This window comes from Saccostrea cucullata, unplaced genomic scaffold (assembly GCF_032062105.1).
Source record: "Saccostrea cucullata isolate Sc308-1 unplaced genomic scaffold, CSIRO_AGI_Scuc_v1 ctg3462, whole genome shotgun sequence".
Classification (NCBI taxonomy): domain Eukaryota; kingdom Metazoa; phylum Mollusca; class Bivalvia; order Ostreida; family Ostreidae; genus Saccostrea; species Saccostrea cuccullata.
In genome coordinates, this window is record NW_026937932.1 from 39387 (window position 1) to 65000 (window position 25614).

The following is a 25614-nucleotide window of genomic DNA, read 5'->3' on the forward strand; positions in this document are numbered from 1 at the left end:
CACAGAAGTGAACTTAAAAATTAACCCCCACCCCTACGCCCCAATCACACGCATACAGAGAGCTGCGAATGCTTGCGACTCATGTGCTCCAGTCCTCTTATCAAAATTGTGCATCTGAGAAATTAAATAAATAGGACATGTTTATAAAATTCCAATTCATTTAAAACTGGTATTCAAACTTCATCATAAGCATGACAAAGAGGTTTTGGATATCATACATCTCAAATACTATATTTGTTCTGAAAAGATTTTAGTTTTTAAATTAGCAGCATTCATTGCATTTCGTTAACTTTCCAACTCATATTGATTCTAGATACTATAGTTAATATATCAACAATAATGCCTAATTCGTGTGTATTTTCATATTTTTAGGTCATGACAGCTGGAAACGGTGTTACGTGTACGAGAAAATACAAGAAGATATAAACTGTGGATCTATCATTTATGCTTGTAAATTTTATATAAAATGTATATTCATTTTTTTAAAAATGAGAATCATGACTCAATTGATCATGCATTCATTGTAGATTCTTTTTTTTATGTGTTATCTGAAATGTCTGCATAAAAATGAGATTTAAACTGAATTGATCTGCATTTGAGAAAGGTTAACCTTCGCTTGATGTTGCCATACGGGGGCATCAGTGTTTCACAAACTCATCTTGTTTTCTTATCGTTATTACTTCAAGATGAATGTCATTTCTGTTCCGATAATTTATTCGTTAGATGGTTTTAATTGCTCAGTGAATGGAAGATGGAAGGGTCAAACAAAACTAAATCGCGATTAAAAATTTAATCTAACAGCCTTTAATTTTCACCAAGCTCTTAGTACTTTGAGGTGAAGTCGGGTTTCTTTCTTTTAAACGGCATACTTTTCATCTTGAAATGGTTTCTTACGTTTTTTACAGTACTCACTATGCTACGTTATGGCGATATCGCGTGTCCTATAGACGGACATGTTGTGCCGGATATGGAGGTTATAACTGTCAACGTAAGTACCTTATACAAGGGAAAATAGAAAGATGCCAGAATACCATATAATATTTTAAAGCAATATGAGCTACAATTTTGATGTCAGAAAATTTTGTAGCAATCTGAATGACAAAAAAGACCTTTTTTTTAATATCTATAGTTAATATTTCCTAAGGAAGAACTTTTTATAAGCTTTGATAGAAGCAGAATTACATTATTGTCGTCCTGTACAATATAAACCCTTTTATAATACTATATATTTCATGTACAGATGTATTTAATCTGACATTTAGAAAACAGTGGCGTATATTCCTTTCTGCTGATGTGTAGGCTTGTGTGAACAGTGGTGAAGTCACGGTATTTAATTCCAGAGCTGCAAAGTGTGGGTAAACAAGGAGCTTCCTCTCGATAGATATTGGGGGGGGGTTCTAAGGGACAACTTTTGCAAACTCAGACATCTGCAATTTTAATTTGACCAGTGAAAATAATATTGTACATATATTATAGTTTATATCGTGATGTGAACACTCTTAAAAAAGTTTTACTGAGTAGTCATTTTTTACTTGAAATAACAAAGATAAGTAATAGATAATTACTAAGCATTTACTTAAAATTTAAAATCAATTACTGAAATATATGTCAATTACTAGATTCAAATGTTTTACTTGATTTTTGTATTTTAAAAAATTGTTTTACTTACACACTAAAAAGTTTTACTTAGTAATTTATATTTACTTAAATTTGTGTATATAAGTAATAACTTTACTTGGTCTTTAATACTTACATTTTACCACTATTTACTATATAATTAATATTTTAATGCCCCCGTAAACGAAGTTTCGTGGGTATATAGTTTTTGTCGTTTCCGTCTGTCTATCTAGCTGTCTCTCTGATTCTCTGTTTATCCGCAGAAACTGTAATCTTGCCCATAACTTTTGATTTAGCGGAGCTATAACTTTCATATTTCACACGTGTATTCCTTGTGACAAGACCTTATACACAAAAAATTCAAACTTATTCTTTATCCAAATCTTTTTAACAGTAAATACCAGGACATTTATACTTCACATATATATTTTTTGTTGAAAGAACTTTCATTGAATACCAACAACTATGAAATTTTGACCTTGACCCTGGACATTTCCATCCTTGTGAAAAAACTTTAACCTTGGCCATAACTTTTTAACGGTAGGGAAAAGTGCTTTCATACTTACATATATGTAATCATTTTGAGAAGACCATTTATAGGATACCAAGAACTTTGACTTTGACCTTGGAGTTTGACCCACTTTTAAAAAGCAAACCTTGACTGTAACTTTAAAAGGATTAGGGTTAGTGCATTCATACTTAACATAGTTCATCCTTGTGACAAGACCTTTCTTTGGGTACCACCAACTCTGTCCCTTTGTCCTTGACCTTGGAGTTTGACCTACATTTCAAAATTGGTAACCTTGACCATAACTTCTGAAGGGTTGAGGCAAGTGTTTCCATATTTCACATATGTATTTTTTTGTAGCAAGACCTTTCATTAGATACCAATAACCTTGACCTTTTGACCTTGGAGATATCAAGAAATCCCAATAATTAAATTTGCATTTAAGAAAAGTTTAACCTTTGCTATGTTGCCATACAGTGGCATATATAGGTGTTTCACAAACACATCTTGCATGTTTGAATTGTATTTAATTGATTTACTTAAAACAAAAATTTATTTACTAAATCAAGGAGAATTCAGATCAGTAATTACTTAAATATGGTAGTCTTATCACTAATTGTCTGTGAGGAGGAGTTATCTTTCATCTAAATATACCTTCATGTGAAAAAAAGTCACACTAATAAAAATGCGATATTAAGTACTTGAAATGTTTAACCATTTTTAAAATGGTCCTTAAAAAATACAACTTATTCAATTTTTAAGGCTTTCGAAGTTGGAATCAAATGTTTTATTGTTATATATAATAAAACAGTTACAAAGAAATTGGCAAAAGAAATGGAAAGTATAATTGTTTCCATCATAAGTAGATTTCTTCTATTTAACCATTCAGAGGGCCCAATTAGGGAACTCTGATAAAGAAATCTGTAAGTAGTACTCACATGTCAGAGGGTGGGTACCTTGCAGTGTTTCTAGTAAATAATGTCGATTTTAGTAAATATGATAAGTATTTCATTTACTTAGTATTCTTTTAAGTAATAATATTCTAGATTTTAATTAATTTCAGAATTACATTTACTTAGTAATAATTCATAAAATTTAGTAAATAGAAAGCATATTATCTCTGAATTAAGTAATAATAATTTAACAAAAATGAGTAGTTCATTTACTAACTTAAAGTAATACAATTCCTATAATTTAAGTAACTCTATTGATACTTAGTAAATCATTTTATAAGTAAATGAATTCATCCTTATTACTAATTATGTTTACAATTACTAACCATGATAGTCATTTACTTGCTATTCTGACTAAATGGATTACTAATAATTACTAGTTTTTCTCAATCTAATATCTTATTTTAAAAACAACAAGTAAAACTTTTTTTAGAGTGAAGATAACTTAACAAAAACTGAGACCTTATCCTTTTACTCGATATCTGCTTAGAAAATATGGAAACTTCCTTACTAAATAATCAAAATTCGATCAAAATGTTGACTAACAAACATAATGCAAGTTATCAGTTTCGTTTCCTGTACATATTATGGGATCATTTTGCTTTTGATTAAATTTTCTGATACAGACTTGATATTAATAACACTTGAAGTTTGGCTTAAAAAATGTCAAGCTAAGGGAATAGTTTTGTCCTTCATTATAAAGCAAAACTGTAAACATAATCAAATAGGTATAAAAGTGTGGATAATTAAGAATGCTTCCCCCCCAACACAATAATTAATAGGTACGATTTATTTTCAACTCCCCGCTCCTTCATTCAACCAAATTTTTATTCTTGAGAAAATAATGTGTAGGCTACAGCCTTTTTCCTATATGGAATATACGCCACTGGAAAAGGTTTACTTTAGTTTAATAGATCATAATAATTTAAAATTCATAAAAATACCTTAATTACACATTTAAACTGAAAAAAAAAATCAGCTCATGTCCCGGTATTGATTAAATCTGTATAACTCATTGCAAAGAAACAAAGAATAAAAAATAGTTTAATATTTATGTCTCATGACACACAGTCATTCAAAATTTCACAAATGCACAAAATACTTAAATTCTAACTCTCTTTTTTACTTTTAAATTGTCGAATAAGAAAAAGACAGAAACTATAGCTGCGGTGAGCCTGTCGAGCATATGAGACAAAAAATTATTAAAGGAAACACTGTCTAGTTATTATAGTATGCCAGTGCATCAATGATAGTGGGACACGTGGGTGTTATGAATAACTGGTTGCACACATAGTTATTTTTGCAGTAAAAAATATTTTTGATGGCTCAAAAAATTTTATGTCTGAAATGTGTCTTGACTTATATCATTACATGATGCCAAATACATGCATATTTGAGATATTATGAAAGTCCAGAGGTAAAGGTAGCTATTTTTACTTACAAATTACTCTTCTTTGTATAAATTTGTACAACAAATTACATCATTAACCCCTGCTTTTGATTTTCTTTTCTAATTATAAAACATAATGGTTTTGAATCTACTTAAATTCAATAAAGGTTTAAATTTTTGATTTTTGAATCTGCTTCAATAAAGGTTTAAAATTAAAAAAAAAAATTATGCTTGTAAAATTTTAATGCCAGAAAAATGACATTATGTTGGCTCTAATAGTCAAATAATTGCATGATTACGCGATCAAATTTTTATTTCACAAAATTAATGTGTATTTTCTACAAGAGAAAAAAGTGCATTTTGTTTCGTGATTGAACAGCTATATGCAGCAGATCCTGTCATTGGCGTGGTAGTTGTGTTGCTCCTAACGTCTGCCGCTGTAGGAGTGGGTATACTGGAAGTTCCTGTCAAACACGTAAGAAACTCTACAATGTACTGAGGAATACAAGCTACATTTTGAAAAGACATGAAACTTATTTATTACGATCATAACTTTCTCTAATATTTTGAAATTAATTTTTTTCTTTCTATATTAAAGCGTTTAATCATAGCTTGCTGTAAGTATTTCTATTTTTTGTTTACAGCTGTCTGTAATCCTGGCTGTCAGTTTGGGTCCTGTACAAGTCCTGGCGTTTGTTCTTGCTACCATGGGTACACTGGTAGTCGTTGCCAGACACGTAAATATTTTTTAAGGTTTTTCAAATAATTTATATATTTATTTTATAGCTAATATGTTCTACGGTGCGACCGTTGGGGCGAGCGCAGTTATTTACTATCAAAAACTGACACAGCATTTACTTGCACTGCCTAAACTCAGTTCATTTAAAAAGAAGAAAAAAAATTTTAATCGCTTCCTAGGCATTGGGATCGAGATTCCGAACTTTTCGGAAGTTTCCGACAAAATCGGAAATACCCGAGCCGTTTAAGTTACGAAAGTATGACGTCAAATAAAAAGTCCTGTTGACTTAGAACGCAAACGATAGTTTTGTGGCATGGAGATTGCATTAAATCGTTGTTTGTAATTTTTTTCAAGTAAGTTGTTGCTATGTTTTAGCCACCTGACCATGTTGCTATGCACCGCAAAGGATTATTGAGAATTAAGAATGTTTTAACATGGACTCATGAAAATTTCTTGGAACAATGTGCAGATCTCAACCCTAATTTCCTCCGTTCGTACATGTTAGTGTATTGAGCTCGCTATGCGAGCGGCGCTTTGCGCTGCCTCGCTGCGCTCGCTATTATAGCGAGCGAAGCGAGCGTCGCGAAGCGACGCTCGTAACTGCGAGCTCTAACGACAACGCCTGGGCGAAGAGAAAATTTGGACTGCTGCACATTCAGTCTTTAGAATTTTTTGCTGCAGCAATTTTGACCCACAATGCATCACTTAGCAAAGTTGCGTTCTCGCGAGAATGACGGCAAATGTTCAACAAAAAGTTTACACGTCTTGATTAAATGGATAGATGTTGAAAAAAATAGTAAACGTAACTTTTTTCATTAACTTTCAGCACTGTTCAGTTTTTTCTTGGTATTTGTAACTTACATACGACGTCATGTGACGTCAGAGTCTAGACGCACCAAATGTCACGTGCGGTTTGACGAGGCCGATCTAAACTAAAACAATAGCCTAGAAGAGTTTGCGCTCGCTCTAACGGTCGCACCGTCAACATATTAAGTTCCTTTGCAAATGCTGAATATCGAAGTTTTATTTTGAATAATCGCTTTTCCTTTAAACATGAGGAGTCAAAATGTTAAATTAATGATGTATGAACAACTTAATGTATATCATTTTTAAATCAATTAAGTCTACATTTAAGGTAGATCGCGGGTTTACTGTCTGCCTGAAAACATACTCCTGAAAATTTGTCAACTTAATCCTCTCGATTCAAATTTTACTTTCTGAAATTTTTGTGAGATTCGTCTGCGTGGTTATATTGTTATCGTATTTCAAAGGCACTAAATGTTATGAGAACTAGTGACGCTATTACAATGAAATATATAGTAAATGCGCCTTTCTCACCGGTAAACGCATTTCAAAACCATGCTTAATATGTTGACGGTGCGACCGTTAGAGCGAGCGCAAACTCTTCTGTTGTTTTGATTTAGATCGGGCTCGTCAAGCCGCACGTGACATTCGGTGCGTCTAGACTCTGACGTCACATGACGTATGCAAATTGCAATAAATACGAGAAAAAGCCTGAACAGTGCTGAAAGTTAATGAAGAACGTTTTATTTTCTATTTATCTTCAATATATATCCATTAAATCAAGGCGAGTAAACTTTTTGTTGAACATTTTGCGTGATTCTCGCGAGAACGTAGCTAAAACAAGTGATGCAATGTGGGTCCAAATTCGGCATCAAAAAATTCTATCGAATGAATGTGCAGAAGTCCGAATTTTCTCTTCGCACAGGCGTTGCTTTAAGAGCTCGCTATGCGAGCGGCGCTTCGCGCCGCCTCGCTGCGCTCGCTATAATATAAAAACGGCGCAGACGAATTTTATATTACTCAACACGATGAATGTGAGATATATTTTAAATCGATCTATTAAAAAAAATTAATATGTGTTCTCGCTCATTTTCTTGCAAAAAAACTTTAAAGTTTTATAAATTTGTAACAAACGTATTTAATTTCATTAAGACGTTATATAACGTTAGTGGGACGTCATTATTTACGTACGTCTCAGAATCACAATGTAATCAACAATTCACTGCTGAACATTGTCATAATTTACATTTGTACCTAAATTGTCACACTTTTTTCAATGAAACACGGAGTCATGTTATTTGAATCAATTTTGACCTTTCGTATTTTAACTTAATATTAACTCTCAATTTAATATAATATTGATTAGATATTAATTAATCCTTTATTTTTTATCGCGTTATTAAATAAATATTTTTTACAGACAAAACAAGCTTTAATGACTGTTTTATTTTATGATGGAAATACTTTTTGCTTGTTTGTAGTTGATACTGTACGCTTTTTACGTCGAATCCAATTGTGACGTCAGCAAACCCGCGATCTACCTTAATCATTCTTTGTAATGACACTAACATAACTGCATATGTTTACAGCTATATGTTATCAAGGTTGTCAGAATGGAGGCAGTTGTGTTAGTCCAAATACATGTAAATGTCCAGCGGGCATGTACACTGGTTCGAGGTGCAATGTCCGTAAGTGATATTTAATTTACTTTATCTCTTTCAAAATCACATTATCACATCAATTTGGAACATATTAACATTTTATATGGACACTGGTACTTTCTCCTGTTTTCCCCTAGTTTACTAAATATTTGAAAAAACACTGCTCTCCAACTGTAGTTAAACTAATTCTTACATATGTTAGAAAAGATATTTGAAGCAATTTCCGTATTGTCATTTCTTATATACTACCAATAAAATTTTAAGTCTATTTCGACTATTTAAGATTACACACCCGTATATGTTGAGGAACCAGAGGCCCATGGGCCTTATAGGTTACACGAACATCATGCAGCAACTTTCCAACGATTCATGTTTTAAACTAGACGTCATGGCATTCACATTTTGAAAGGGGCACCATTGCTTATCTAAACTACTGAGTATACACTTATCATGCTTACCTTGGTTACTTAAAACCCCAAAACAGAGTCGGGGAATATAAAATACATTTCGACTTAACAGTTATATTCAGCAAAAATCAGTAGTGCCAATACCACATATGAACACCTGACCCTTGGTCCACACATTTCACGATTTTGGAAAAGAAACCCTTGCTTATCAAAATTGTTTTATACCAAGGAGCAGATTTCAATTAATTAATTCATTTTAGTATATTAGTAGAGCCCCCCCCCCCCTAATGGTTCCCCTGGCTCAGGGGCCTTGATATTCAGTACTGCTGAAAATATTGTTTGCTCGCTGATGAACGCGGAAAGTTTTTTTACGTCAAACAATTCAGAAAGAATGACCCTTGCTTAATAAAGCTATATAGGTAGTTCATTTGCTTAATACCCAGGAGCAGAGAAGAATTTTTTCTAAGAATTTATGCATTTTTTCTATATAATCATATAATATGATAGAATCCTGCCCTAACACCAGAACCCCTTACCTCGTGGCCATAAAATTCACAATTTTGGAATAGGCATTCTTGCTCACCATAACTTTATAGTTACGTAGTTAGTTTGTTTAATACCCGGGAGAAGAGAAGAAGATTTTCAAAGATTTAATGTATTTTCACTTAATAATCAATAGAGCTCCGCCGTAACACCAGAACCTCAGATCCTTGGGTCATAAAATTCAAAATTTTGAAAAAGGCTTTCTTTCTCATCATAACTATGTACTTAGTTTATTTAATACCAAGGGGCAGAGAAGATGATTTTAAAGGAAAAAAAAGCATTTTCACTATATAATGAATGGAACCCCGCCCTAACACCAGAACCCCTGACCCTGTAATTTATTAATTAAATTGAATTTCATAATTCTTTTTTTTTATGACAATATTATGGAAAAATTGACCCTGTGGCCATAAAATTCACAGATTTGGAAGAGGCATTCTTTCTCATCATAATTATGTACTTACTTTTTAATACCCTCGAACAGAGAAGAAGATTTTTAAAGAAATAATGCATTTTCACTACATAAACAATATAATATCAATAAAATTCACGATACATGTTCAGTATTCAAAAGATGCTGAAGAGAGTGTTTAAGTTTCTTTGAGTTTAAAGAGTGTTCTTTCTTTTCAATCAAAATGGCAATAATTCCAAATATGTAAATGTTTGGAATCCAGTCTGCATCAATATGTATACATCATTCGTTTAAAGAGACTTTCCTCTTTTATTTGTTTCATATTCAATCCTAATTATCAGTAGAACGTGACTGTCCATTGATAGGACCAAACTTCACACAGTACAGAGTAGGCTATACTTTGCTATTTCCATAAGCATTTAAGTTCTGTGATTATAAAACAGCTGAAAAAAAATGAATTCAGTTTTAAAAACAATACTCGTTTTTGCACTTCTATTTTCCGTTGATTTCTCATAGTAAGCCTTAATAGTGCTGTCTTTCAGAAAACTCAGAGAACAAGCTTGCCTATCTACCAAATTTATATATTTCATACACTAGTATCAGATGCATTTTGTTTATAAAATCTCAGATTATCAAGTGTGCCGAAATGAAATTAAAAGTATCTAAGATTTGATTAAATTCCACAAGAATTAAGAAAAACCCCTCTTATGGCCGCCTTGTAACCTGCCATTTAAAGTTAGACCTGGTTTTAAAACAAGCATCAAATTGAGCTCTTAACTGCAAATTATTACAGTTTTAACTGTGTTAAGATTTTTACATCAAATAATGGGCCAGATTCAGCGGTTAATATTCTTTGTCCTTTATGAAATTATTTTTGTTACCAAATTTTCTTTTAAACATAACCCCTCTCGTTCCTGCTTTCTTTTTATTTGCAACTCTAATTTACTTAGATGACCTTTGAGATGATCAAGTGTGCTATTTTCTCAATTCATTTCTATATCTTTGTTAAATACAAGTGAAAAGGACATTACAAACATGATTAACGTCAGAAAACCATCAAAAAGTTTTGAACGTGAATTCTTCATTCGCAGCTATTTGTACACCGTCATGTAAGAACGGAGGGACTTGTTCCCAATCAAGACAGTGTCAGTGTCCGAGTACCTATCGAGGAAGGGACTGTGGGGATCGTACGTATCTTTCTATGTTTATGCTATGCTTTTTTAGATAAACATATTAATAATGCTACTCATTTAACACTTTCAAAATATATAAAATAGAATAGAAAATATTTGCTAACCAAGTAATTTTGAACTAATATAAGATTATCGAACTCAATACAGATGCTGAGAAAGTTAAATTAGTTATCGGTATATCTTAACAAATAAGTTTAAGAATCAGAAATTAGTAATCTTGTCTAAAAGTTAATCTTGTCTTAATTCAGATTGTCAGAAAGTGACTGTCTCTGCTTTTTAAACAACACTTTGTATGAATTTAAAATTTCGTTTCTAGCTGAGTGTGATTAATTCAAACTTACTTTCGTTTACAGCTGTCTGTAGGCCTAGCTGTCTGTTTGGAACTTGTATACGTCCTAACGTCTGCTCTTGCTACCCGGGATACACTGGTAGTCTTTGCTCGACACGTAAGTTTAAGGTTTTAAACTTTAACATATATTAGCTTTTAATGGATCGTTGACAAATCCTGGGGTTATGTCTTTGCTTCTCAGGGCTAGGCGAAGAAGAACATTCAAAATATTATAATAATAATATATAAATATATTAATAACAAATAAATTTAATTGATTTTTGATTAAGAATTCTTGATTATGTGTCAAAAATGATTAACAGGGTGGTTCTAAATGTTTCTAGCAATATGTTATCCAGCTTGTCAGAATGGAGGCACCTGTGTTAGTCCAAATACATGTAGTTGTCCAAACGGAATGTACAGTGGTTGGAGATGCAATGAACGTAAGTGATCACCTAGACTCGTTATAATACATGTATTTTTCAATATATCATCGATTTCGGATGATTTAAGGTTGCTGGTAACTGATCGCAGTTTACTACTCCCATATTCCGAATTGCTTAACGTATGAAAAAAAAAATCTTAACCCAAATATGGTGTTATCAATTTGGATACATGCATGTTTATCTCATTTCAAATCTCATTTCTTTCGAGTATGTCAATTGTTTTAGATACACTGTAACATAATATACAATTATGGACTCTTTTGGTGTTGAATATGGTTTGTTATTCACCAGAAAAATATTCATATTGACCGAGGCGAAGGCCCTGAGAGGCTTTGGAGCTCTTGTTTTATATTATATTGTCAATTGAAAGACAGCATTATCCTTAATGTAAAAAAAAATTTCTGTTTAATGTATTCCCTTTCGCTTGTGTTTCCTATTTATGTTTTCAAAATTGTCTGATCATATTTTAAGTGATTAAATGGAGAACTATATATGAGAAATATCACTTATTGTTTTCTTCCAATATATATAATCCCGTGGGGATCCGGGTTAGAATAGGTCCTCAGTACCCCCTTGCTTGTCGTAAAAGGCGACTAAATGGGGCGGTCCTTCGGATGAGACCGTATAAACCGAGGCCCCGTGTCACAGCAGGTGTGGCACGATAAAGATCCCTCCCTGCTCAATGGCCCTGAGTGCCGAGCATAGGCCCAAATTTGCAGCCCTTCACCGGCAATGGTGACGTCTCCATATCAGTGAAATAATCTGGAGAGGGACGTTAAACAGTATACAATCAATCAATCCAATATATATAATTTAAATATATCTATAATAAAAAGACGTTAAAGAACATTTTATATTTAAATACCGATTATCAACCGTAATAAATTGTTTGAATGAGAATATTTATAATTTACAGCCATTTGTATCCCGTCATGTAAGAACGGAGGGACTTGTTCCCAATCAAGACAGTGTCAGTGTCCGAGTACCTATCGAGGAACAGGATGCGAAATTCGTTTGTATCTCTATATTGTTTAAGTTTATTTTTATAATTACATGTAAATGTCGCTTTTATGCTTCTCTCAGAATTGGTATATACTGGAAATGCCATTTAATTAATTACGGAAGTCTTACCTAAATTTAGAACATAAAGCATTATTTTAAGATGGATGAGTCTAGAAAAGAACAAAAGTCTTGAGAATATGCTATTAAGAATTGTGACTTTTTCTAGGGATAACCTTTGTAAACATTTTTTTGTGATGATTTGCTTTAATTTGTAGCTGAGTGTGAATGTTTCTAACTTTTGTTTACAGCTGTTTGTAGTCCTAGCTGTAAGTCTGGTTCCTGTAAAGGTCCTAACTACTGCTCTTGTTACCCGGGGTACACTGGCATACTTTGCGAGACACGTAATTCTATGTTGTTAATATATAGACATGTTTCAGATATAATATTCTTTTGGTAAAAACCTGATTTAAAGACAAACAAACTATTTCTTCATATGAACAGGAACTTTCAAAATATCGAGTAATATAATAATATAATAAGATATTGATGTTTGAAAAGATTTATATTTCATTTATAATGTATAGTAATTTTAAATTAATTTAAAATTATGTAATTTTTAATATTGTCTTAAACATGAATATAGTGGCAGTTGTAAATATTGACAGCTATCTGTAACCCTGTTTGCCAGAATGGAGGCGTTTGTGTCAGTCCGAATACTTGTAATTGTCCAGCGGGCAGGTATACTGGTCCGGGATGCAATATTCGTAAGTGATTGACCAAAATATATTAAAACATTTAGTTCTCAAAATCACATCCGTTTCTGATAAACAACCACTAAAGAAACTAGACGTAGTAGATTGTAATCATTTTCTAATATTTGATAATTCTTTGAAGGAAAAAAAGCTTTATTTTTTAAAAGCTTTATTACTTTGATTTTGACAAGTGTTTTTAATTAAAACAACTTTGAAAGGTAAATATTTATCTTTCACTTAAATAGACATTACACAATAAGTCCTGAGAACGTGCTGAAAATCTATTTTTTGTACTTGAATATTGATCGTAATTAATTTTATTATGATATTTACATTCAGTGTAATTTTTCTTATGAAATCCATTAGAAATCTACGACGTTCAAAGAACTATATGCGGTATATTGCATATATTTGCCCCCACAAAAGTCAAATTTTAAAAATTTCCTGAAATGTGCTGAATTCAATAAATTGTATGAGAAATATAAATTAAAAGAAAATATTATGGTGTCAAAGTTGTGTATTCACAATTTTTGTTTTTATGACATCACAAACTAGTCCGATTTTATATCCTTTTTCAAAAAGAGGACAAATTGGATAAAATTTCAACAATTTTAGCTTTATAATTTATAGAGCACAAGTTTGTTCAGGAACAATATTCAATTTGGCATATTTCATTGATATTATCATTCTACACATTATATCAAAATATTGATCCTGAACACACATGCGTGACGTTTACTCAAAATATGGAAGAAATGTGTACACTTTCCTGTAAAATTCATAAAAAACTTAAATTTACGTCATGTTTGTGATGTCATCACGTACATATATCGTCATTACTTATGAAAATATTCATTGCTTTAAAGTCAGCATATACTCTCCTATTCAAGAACTTAATTAAATATATCTCCATCAAAGTTTAATTGGGGGGGGGGGGGGAGCACATATTGGTTATTACCAGATAAAGTTCTTTCTATAACACACGCGAAACCATGTCAACGCACGTTAGAATACACAGTAGGAACTATATGCATTTTCAATACTCTAGGAACACCAAAATGTAAAATGTTTTATTTCAATTTAACGAGAAACTATAACCCTGAAAAATTAACGTAAAAATTAACGTCATGTGTGTAAAGTAATAATATTTCTCTTTTTTCTTCGCTATGTTTGTTTGCGTCATTTTAAAACTTTTCAACGTCATTTAACGTCATTTGACGTCACAAACGGCTCATACATCTACTAACCACGACAGTTTTGAAGGGCACTAAATTCAAATTTAAGATTAACGGAATAAGCAATTATGAAGAAGGAAAATTAATGAATGTAAATATAAGCATTGAATTCATATTTTTGGATGTCTTCGGTCCTATAACACCCCTGGACGTGCCGACAAATTATCATACCGCGCTAACGCGCGGAATTCAATTTGTCGACATGGCCAGAGGTGTTATAGGACCGAAGACATCCAAAAATATTAATTTAATGCTTAAATATATTACATAATTTATTCGCAAGACTTCGCCTTAAAGTGGATATAATTAAAAAAATATTTATTCCGCTGGTGAAATCGAATCAGCATGAAGCTACAAAATAATTATATTGAATTTCATGATTTATAGTACAAAAAGTCTAATACTATACATGTACTTGGGCTAGAGCTACATGTAACCACGAAATTTACATAAAAGGGAAAAATATAGAGATAACGAATAGTATTCAAAATCAAAAGTCCATAAAACAATACAAAATATTTACATTCAGTGTAATTTTCTTCATGAAATCCATTAGAAATCCACGACGTTCAAATTTCTGTAACACACGCGAAACCTTGTCACCGCGCGTTAGAATACACAGTAGGAACTATTGCTTTTTTCAATACTCTAGAATATCAAAATGTACATTATTTTGAGTGAACTTAATTCAAAAACTATAACCCTATTAAATTAACGTTAAAATATAATAAATGTGCGTTTATAATTAATTTGACACTTTTTTTCCTCGCAATGTTCGTTTGCGTTCTTTAACTTTGCAACGTCACAAACGTCAAAAACGGCTGTTACGTCTTTAAAGCACACTAGTTTTGCAGGGCGCTAAATTCACATTAAAGATTACTGAAATAAAAATTATGAAGAGGAAAAATTAGAAAATGTAAATATAAGCATTGAATTCATATTTTGGGATGTCTTCGGTCCTATAACACACCTGGCCGTGCCGACAAATTATCATACCGCGCTAACGCGCGGTATTCAATTTGTCGGCACGGCCAGGTGTGTTATAGGACCGAAGACATCCCAAAATATGAATTCAATGCTTAAACAGAAAAAGAGGAAATACGGATCTCCAAAACATCAGAGGTGGGATCAGGTGCCATGGAGGAGTGAGCATCCCCGACTTACCAGTCACATCCGCCGTGTGCTCCTTGACATGATTGGGAAATAACGGAAAAATCCGTCGTCAATTCAGTGTATAAATCATAGACTTACAATTAGTATGAAAAACGTCAGTCAGCCTTTGACTCTATGATAAATTGTATTTGCATATACTTGTTTCATCAACTTGCCTGTCAATTATTTACCTTATTTTAGAAATTGTTGTTCATACGATATATAAACTACGTATGCAGGTGATAAGATATATTAATTGCTGCATAAGTAAGGGGAGTTGACGGTAGTAAAGTCAAAGTCATCATGTTTATCATAGAACCTAGTTATTATAATTAATGCCTTTTCAAGTAATATTAACGTATGAAACAAATGTTTCAGACTCTGTGGTATCTTTTATCTCAAGCTCCCCAGGCTCATATTTGAAAAAAAAAGAGATATTTGCATGTTTTTCTGCCTATTTATTATATTCTTCATTCACAGCTATTTGTATCCCGTCATGCAAGAACGGAGGGACTTGTTCCCAATCAAAACAGTGTGTGTGTACGAGTACCTATCGAGGAAGGGACTGTGGAGATCGTACGTATTTCGTTAATGTTTATAAATACACATGTGAATATTCTTATATGAATGTACGCGTAACTGATAAGACACTAGATTAAGTTCATTTTTCCGGAGTTGCTAAATATAAAACTTTTTATCGGATAGTAAATCTTTTCCTACATTAAGAATCGATGCTTTAATTGCAAGTAAGTATTTTGTTTACTCAATCATCATTACGCTTTCCAAATATTGATCCCAGACGACAGAATGAAAATGTTCGCTTTCAGCGCGGTAAATAATTTTATCACAAATATTTCATAATATACCATATTAATTACTCTATAATATTGTATTCTCAGCTGTTTGTACACAACCTTGCCAGAATGGAGGTACATGCATTTACCCTGACGTATGTTCATGTGATGAGACTTATACGGGGCCTCTTTGCGAAATACGTTAGTTTTATAATACAAGCTAATATTTTCTATAGAAATTAACGCATGTAGAATATGTATATTATTACAAAACTAATCTTACAAAACTACAGACGGGTCGATTTTCTTTTTTATTTAAGTCTAGCACAATGGCAGAGAACTATTTGAAGTTTGCGCATGGTAATTAAATGGAAACTACCTGGTCATTTTATTTTTACAGCCAAATGTTCCTATCATTCTCCATGCTTTCCTGGTACGTGTGGTAATGATTCCGTTACTTGTCAATGTTACCAAGGGTTTTCTGGTCTGGATGGAATTCAGCGATGCAGGGAACGTAAGTTGAAAATTATTGTCGAAGATTTAATTTGACGTTAAATCGTGTTGTAGTTCTATGAATAACATTGTGATAAAGTAATATAATAAATCGAAGCATAACCTTGAGGCATGTAAAATTTATTTTTACCGTTAAAAGCCATAATGGGAAAAATCTATTAATCTTAAATAAAGGAGTTTGAAAAAAATGCCAAATATATCAGAATCTTTTTACAGTTTATACATAAGCTACACATACATGGGGATTGTTTGAAGTGCTGAATTATGCAAAATATAAGTATTTATATGTGTCAGTAATTTTATCACACACATTACGCTGAGCTTCATGTATTTAATGCATTTTTGTACGTTCAATGGAACTAGAATTGCATGTTTTACACATTATTGCGTGGACCCTGAGGTCCACGCAGTAAATATTTAAGCGAGGTTAAACTGGATGTCCTTGGCAAACGACAGGCTACCACCGTATACAACGGGTAACGCGGGGGAGTCGCTAAAAAGTATGGGGGAGTGGTTTTCAACGTATGGGGGAGTAGATTTTCACCGCTTCGGAGTCGGAAGAGATTTGGGTCACGTCTTTTTTCGGTATTTATAAGATGTATTTACAAAAAACAAATATCCCACGGAAGATGGCAATAGTTAAGCTTTATTTTGGTCATTTGTCCGGCTGTCATATACGTCTAGTTTTCTCAAACACTTCAAAACTATTTGACAGTTTTCATATTTACGTTGATGGGATGGTAAAAACATGCATGATTTGTACAATGTACGGCTTGCGTAGGGATTCTCACAGTTAAAACAGCGTGAGAAAACGTTTATCTTTTAAATGCAACAACTTAAACTTGACTAGACTTTATAAAAATTAATAATTAAGACATTTTCTCCTCAGACAGTAACGGTTACGTAGGGGGAGTCGTTTATGGGAAAGCACATCGCAGGGGGAGTCGCAAAATAAAGTCAAATGCATACTTGGTGTTGTTTTCATCTCTTATATATACTGCAAATACCTTTTTATTTATTCGTAGATATCTATAAATCTATGTTGGTTATTTACTTTATAATTTGAAGTTATGAAAGCCTCTCCATAAAAAAAGAAAAATTTGGAAAATTTCTTAATAATATCCAAACATTTTTTTATTATTATTGTTGCAGAATACTTAAATCATAGTTACTGTTATTTTGTTAATTTTTGTGATAAAATTTAGTTTTCAAACTGTTGTTACCTCCTTTCAACAACCCATCTTTTTTGCTCGTCAAAATTCAATTTTTTTTTTAGGTGAGTTGTATGTAATTTTTGTTATACTTTTAAAAATTGTTATATAAATTTTATACTAAAAAGAATAACCTTTCTACTGTTTTCTTAAGTCAAATAAATAGCTGTTTGATCGTGGAGCGAGATGTTGGACCTTTCGATGAAATATTGTACCGTTTATGTCAAAGTGTGGGCGGGTTCAGCTGTCAGAACTTTACAGAATTGACAGTTTATAAATGCACTGAGGATTAACAAAAATTTCATCATGATAATATCATACATGTAATAATCAGTAAAATGTATAACAAAACATTGATAGAATGTGTTCTCTAAATCTGGCAAAATGTGTTTTGTCGACTCATCGAACAAACTATTTGCCTTCGGCCTAACAGTCTCCTGCAAACAGTTTGGATCTTGGGTCCGACAAAATGCATGTTGCCCTCGAACCTTGTCTATGAATGTATAATGCTGGTTGCCTGAGACTGATTTTGGTAGGCCTTTCAACTAATTTTTCAAGTTGCACACATGGTAAAAAACATTGTATAGATAGATTTATAGGTACATGAAATTATCAAAAAAGATTATAACTTATGCATACTTTTAATTACATCATTAAAAAGTTTAATCATTTATAATTGACTTTTCCGACGTTGTGTTTAAGGACAGGTAACTCAGGTGTGCAAAATGACCAACTTAGTGCCGATTTATCGGTTATCGTTTATAGGAATGACATATAGGCTGCTTCAGCATTGGTATTGTTATATACACAAAAGGGTTCCTTACATTGTTTTGTACACAAAATGTTTTGACCAAGAGAAAGAGAATGCCTTCACTCTACCTGAAATAACAGGTCAAATGAATGGGGAACAGACTATATTCAATAGATTTAACTCTATTTGACGATTATTATGAAGAAGAAAATTTAATGTCATGTTTTTTGTGTTCGCGCTTTTTCGCTTCCTGTGTAAATATATATATATTTACAAGTAAATGCAACAATTGATCATCTTATTTGTGTTACTAAGCACGAAGGGGAAGGACCGAGTATAAAAATTTAAATAGGTTAGAACTGAGAAGGAGGGTAGATTTCACTTTTTATTTTAATTAAAAATTTTAATTATATGCAGTAAACCGGTGTCCGCAAGTATACAGTCAAAAAGCTTAACAATGGTGCTTAATTCTAAAACCACTGGATTCTACTGAGAGCAAAAAACACTTGGGAAATGGTAAAAACTGCCTTGCGTGTAAACACGAGCCTGCTCTAAACAAGTTTCAGCAGTGAGTTATCGTTCATAACACCGACCCCTAGCGGCAGTTGAAAGGCCTAATTTTGGTACAACAATTCACCATGCTATGTGTTCACGAAACTGCAAAAGTGGGAGGGGTAAAGGGGTATCGTATTCTGAGGAACAGTATATAGCCAGGGCAAGGAAAGGGAGGGTATTATGATATTGAAATGTATACAGAGAAGAAATATTTTCGTATTTCCTCTTTTCAATGTTTGTGATTAATTATTTTTACATTGACACTTCTCATTTTATTTATCATAGACATACATTTCCAGCGTTTTAGGTAATATGCAATTCAGTCCCTTCTTCATCATTCATCCTGTTTATTTACCTATGTGTATTAACCTCAGATTATCCAAAATATTCTCAATTTGACATACTATTTCGTTTGTGTCTGAAGATGTGTTATCTTATATGATAAATAAATAATAAAAAAAATAATTATGAAAGTTATCTGTGAGCCTAATCGAGAGAATATACCAAAGAAAAAGTCAAGGTGCGCGTGCCTTTTTCTAATTAATAAAAGGGTTGATATTATCAAGAAATTTTCCAAATTATAAATCGGGTTGTTCTTTTTAATGGAGAGGCTTTCATTGTCGGAAGTTAGGGTTCCTCAATTCGTGGATTGAATTGTTGTGATATACAGTAAAATATTAGCGGTTTTGTTGTTCAAATTCATATTCGATGAGGAAGTTCATTTACTGGAGGAGTCAGGAAAACATTTTTTTGCAAACAAATTAATAGGTTTGTGATAGGAAGGAAACAGAATGAGGTTTGCACTACATTAAATGTCTTCATGACGGCGTCAAAACCCACAAGCCATGAAGAGTAAAGGAGTTTTGGGGATAAACAGAAAGTTAATGTTTTGTCACACCAACAAAATTTGCCAGATCTTCAACCTTTGACTTGTTTCATTTCCTAAACTTAGAAAAACATCTATATATCAGAGAAAAAAAAAACAAGTACAGCAAATCATAGGATCTGCCACATTCCAGTATACGAAGGGTCAAAAACTCAAAAATGTGTTCGAAAAACAATTAGAAATTGATTGAAAATGTAACGGATATGCGTTTTAATTGAAAGAGAATATTTTAGTTAAATCATTAAGACTAAGTCATAGAAAAAAATGACATTATTTATTGAACGCGAATTAAATTAACAGGTCCCCCGGACTTCGCTATAACCGAGTTTTACTGTACATGTACGAAAATAACATACTGAGGGGGAAGGTCCTGTCCCTAAACACATGTGCTCCGATGATATATAATCCAATTGTTCATGTAATCTATATTGCTGATTTTTTTTCTAGAACTGATAAAGTCACAGAAAAAAAAATCTCTTTTCGTAACTTCAAATTATAAAGTAAATAACCAAACATATATATATATATATATATATATATATATATATATATATATATATATATATATATATATATATATATATATATATATATATATTTAAGGAATCACTGTCTGGTTAGGAGAGTATGCCAGGGCATCAACAATAGTGGGAAACATGGGATAATTTGCATAACGGGCGAAGCCCGTTATGCTGAAATTATCCCATGTTTCCCACTATTGTTGATGTCCCTGGCATACTCTCAAAACCAGACAGTGATTCCTTATATTTCCATTTCATTGTGAAATAAAATTGTAGATTTAGACTTTTAAAATGTAGACTTTAAAAATGTATTTAAATCACACGAGGACTTCCATGCTAATATCAATAGTCCTCGCCCACTGACGTCAAACACAAAGGCAGCCGCACGAGATTTACATGCATATTTGGCCTCCTTAGCGTCAGACACAGAGACAGATGCGCACGAGATTTGCATGCGTATTAGGCCTCCTTAGCTCCTGACCTATCGACCTGCCTAATTTACATTCCAGCAGAATTATCAAGAAATAAACTCTGACAACTTTCAAAGAGTTATCACAGAGAAAAAAATTAGAAATGGAAATATATATATATATATATATATATATATATATATATATTTAAAAAAAGAAAAAAACGACAACACAAGTTGTAAAACGTTAGCGCTTTCATTCAAATTCTTCAGACGTTTTATTTTGAACACTTGACGTCAAAATGTTATGGTAATGACGTTGTCAACAATACAATGACGTCACAATGAATGTTCGGGAAACAAGCAAAAGCGTATATGTTGAACATATGAGAAATAAACATAAATGTATATAAAATACAATAAACTATGCTAAACTGTTCAAAGTTGGTTTTAAAGACTTAATAAAATGTTTCTCTTTTTCTCTTCTTTCTACCGTACTGTCTGTTAACAGTTTGTAAAAGGGGAACACGGTGAAATGTCCGTTACCGCATTGGTCCAGGTGTTCACTAACTTTGACCTGTCTGTACTCCGGATGTTGAATATGTTGTTTATGGATTCGGATACGGGTACGAAGAGTAGTTCCAGTCTCGCCGATGTAAAATTGGCCACATCCTTCACACGTTATACAATATATGACGTTTTTAGAATCACAAGACATATTAGCATTAACTTTAAAATCTTTGGGCCCAATTTTAAAGGTATTTCCTTCTTTTATGTACGGGCATGTTCCACAGCGACGGTCAGGGCATTTGCTGACTGAGTGCACATTATTTTGCTGAAAATGCGACTTGCACAATAAGCGGCGGAGGTTCTTCGGTTGCCTCTTACTGTTTATGAATTGGAAATTTTGAAGAACTTTTGACATTTTTTCGTCGGTTTTAAGAACTCCATTGAGATGTTGAACAAATGGGGTCATGTTTCTATTTCTTGGATTGTGGGTCGTAACGAAAGGAAGTATTTTCTCCTCTGTAGTGTCCGTAGACGGCGGATTAATTAATTGGTTACGGTCCAGTTCTTCGGCTTTTTTAATTCCATCTTCTATAATTTCTAATGGATATTTCTGATCCAAAAGATACCCTTTCAATTCTTTAAGACGTTCCCTCCTTCGTGCCTCATCACTGACTATGGTACAGATTCTTCTCGATAAATTATACGGTATTGAACGCTTAGTATGTCTGGGGTGGCATGAACCGAAATGGAGGTATTGGTGTGTGTCTGTCGTTTTGTAGTATACATCAGTTGTCAGTTTCTCTCCATTTCGAGTAATTAAAACGTCCAGAAATGATATACTTTCCAGATTCTCCTCCACAGTAAAATGTATGTCGGGATCCAGCTCATTTAGAATGTTGTAAAAGATGTCTAAATTCATATTGTTTACATTCCAAATGATGAAACAGTCATCAAGATATCTTTTCCATTTCTGTTTAATGTTGATAGCGGTAGTTGAATCAAACCGATCACTGATTTTCTCATATAGTATCTCTTCTAAATACCCTAATGTTAGAGTAGCGTAGGTAGGGGCCATTTTTGTGCCCATTGCTGTTCCTTTTATTTGCTCGTAATGTTTATCACAAAAAGAAAAAGTATTGTTCTTTAATACTATTTCTGTGGCTTCTAAGATGAAATCTTTTGTGAATCGGTAATTTATTTTTTCTGGATGCTTGTCAATCCAGTATTTCAAGGCTTTGAGACCTAGTGTACTAGTTATATTAGTATATAAGTTCGTTACATCCATTGTAACTAATGTTTCACTAGGAAGAATTTTGTCCGGTAGATGTCTCAAAAATTTCAAAGATTTTTTGAGACATCTACCGGACAAAATTCTTCCTAGTGAAACATTAGTTACAATGGATGTAACGAACTTATATACTAATATAACTAGTACACTAGGTCTCAAAGCCTTGAAATACTGGATTGACAAGCATCCAGAAAAAATAAATTACCGATTCACAAAAGATTTCATCTTAGAAGCCACAGAAATAGTATTAAAGAACAATACTTTTTCTTTTTGTGATAAACATTACGAGCAAATCAAAGGAACAGCAATGGGCACAAAAATGGCCACTATCTACGCTACTCTAACATTAGGGTATTTAGAAGAGATATTATATGAGAAAATCAGTGATCGGTTTGATTCAACTACCGCTATCAACATTAAACAGAAATGGAAAAGATATCTTGATGACTGTTTCATCATTTGGAATGTAAACAATATGAATTTAGACATCTTTTACAACATTCTAAATGAGCTTGATCCCGACATACATTTAACTGTGGAGGAGAATCTGGAAAGTATATCATTTCTGGACGTCTTAATTACTCGAAATGGAGAGAAACTGACAACTGATGTATACTACAAAACGACAGACACACACCAATACCTCCATTTCGGTTCATGCCACCCCAGACATACTAAGCGTTCAATACCGTATAATTTATCGAGAAGAATCTGTACCATAGTCAGTGATGAGGCACGAAGGAGGGAACGTCTTAAAGAATTGAAAGGGTATCTTTTGGATCAGAAATATCCATTAGAAATTATAGAAGATGGAATTAAAAAAGCCGAAGAACTGGACCGTAACCAATTAATTAATCCGCCGTCTACGGACACTACAGAGGAGAAAATACTTCCTTTCGTTACGACCCACAATCCAAGAAATAGAAACATGACCCCATTTGTTCAACATCTCAATGGAGTTCTTAAAACCGACGAAAAAATGTCAAAAGTTCTTCAAAATTTCCAATTCATAAACAGTAAGAGGCAACCGAAGAACCTCCGCCGCTTATTGTGCAAGTCGCATTTTCAGCAAAATAATGTGCACTCAGTCAGCAAATGCCCTGACCGTCGCTGTGGAACATGCCCGTACATAAAAGAAGGAAATACCTTTAAAATTGGGCCCAAAGATTTTAAAGTTAATGCTAATATGTCTTGTGATTCTAAAAACGTCATATATTGTATAACGTGTGAAGGATGTGGCCAATTTTACATCGGCGAGACTGGAACTACTCTTCGTACCCGTATCCGAATCCATAAACAACATATTCAACATCCGGAGTACAGACAGGTCAAAGTTAGTGAACACCTGGACCAATGCGGTAACGGACATTTCACCGTGTTCCCCTTTTACAAACTGTTAACAGACAGTACGGTAGAAAGAAGAGAAAAAGAGAAACATTTTATTAAGTCTTTAAAACCAACTTTGAACAGTTTAGCATAGTTTATTGTATTTTATATACATTTATGTTTATTTCTCATATGTTCAACATATACGCTTTTGCTTGTTTCCCGAACATTCATTGTGACGTCATTGTATTGTTGACAACGTCATTACCATAACATTTTAACGTCAAATGTTCAAAGTAAAACGTCTGAAGAATTTGAATGAAAGCGCTAACGTTTTACAACTTGTGTTGTCGTTTTTTTCTTTTTTTAAATATTCATTGCCGGACACTGTGACTATTATATAATTTATTATATACAAACTTTGGATATATATATATATATATATATATATATATATATATATATATATATATATATATATATATATATATATATATATATATATATATATATATATATATATATATATATACGAATAAATAAAAAGGTATTTGCAGTATATATAAGAGATGAAAACAACACCAAGTATGCATTTGACTTTATTTTGCGACTCCCCCTGCGATGTGCTTTTCCATAAACGACTCCCCCCTACGTAACCGTTACTGTCTGAGGAGAAAATGTCTTAATTATGAATTTTTATAAAGTCTAGTCAAGTTTAAGTTGTTGCATTTAAAAGATAAACGTTTTCTCACGCTGTTTTAACTGTGAGAATCCCTACGCAAGCCGTACATTGTACAAATCATGCATGTTTTTACCATCCCATCAACGTAAATATGAAAACTGTCAAATAGTTTTGAAGTGTTTGAGAAAACTAGACGTATATGACAGCCGGACAAATGACCAAAATAAAGCTTAACTATTGCCATCTTCCGTGGGATATTTGTTTTTTGTAAATACATCTTATAAATACCGAAAAAAGACGTGACCCAAATCTCTTCCGACTCCGAAGCGGTGAAAATCTACTCCCCCATACGTTGAAAACGACTCCCCCATACTTTTTAGCGACTCCCCCGCGTTACCCGTTGTATACGGTGGGCTACGCTTGCGCGAGAATGCTAGAGAGTTCGCACCTAAGTAACTTGCCCTAAGAATAATTCGCCCTTTTCGAATAAAAATATACCATTCATTCGCAAATCACGCTTTTAATTTTGCATATCGCATTTACATATTCATTGTCGGATCCAATTTTCTCTCTTTTACATAAACTTTTATATGCAAACTAATAATTGATTCTATGGCACAAGTATTTGTACAAATAGAATGTAATTTTCGCTAAATTTCGGCTTGATCTCGGTAATTTACGGAATAAAATGCATTTTTATTTCTAGTCAATATCAATAGTCAATATCAAAAGCCAATATTCAAATATTTTTGTTGCAATTGATAGATAATTAAAAAAAAACAATTTGATGATAACAAATTTGACGTAAATGCGCATCTTTTAAAATAAAACGATGTCTCCGAGACTATAAAATTCAAGATGGCGGCGCCCATGAAAAATCGGTCATGGAAGGAACGGTTCAAGAAAAGAAAAGTAATTTGACGAGCACCCAGTTGTTTTAGAAGATCTTACTTGTGAAATTACATTATTCGTGATTCCATGCATGCTTTTGTGTCACGATATAACCCTCCTTTTGACCAGTAAGAG

General features: G+C 32.8%; 1 pseudogene; it reads left to right on the forward strand.

The window, feature by feature from the left end:
* LOC134249083 (uncharacterized) overlaps positions 1-25614 on the forward strand; it is a 44182-nt pseudogene that overhangs the window by 1236 nt on the left and 17332 nt on the right.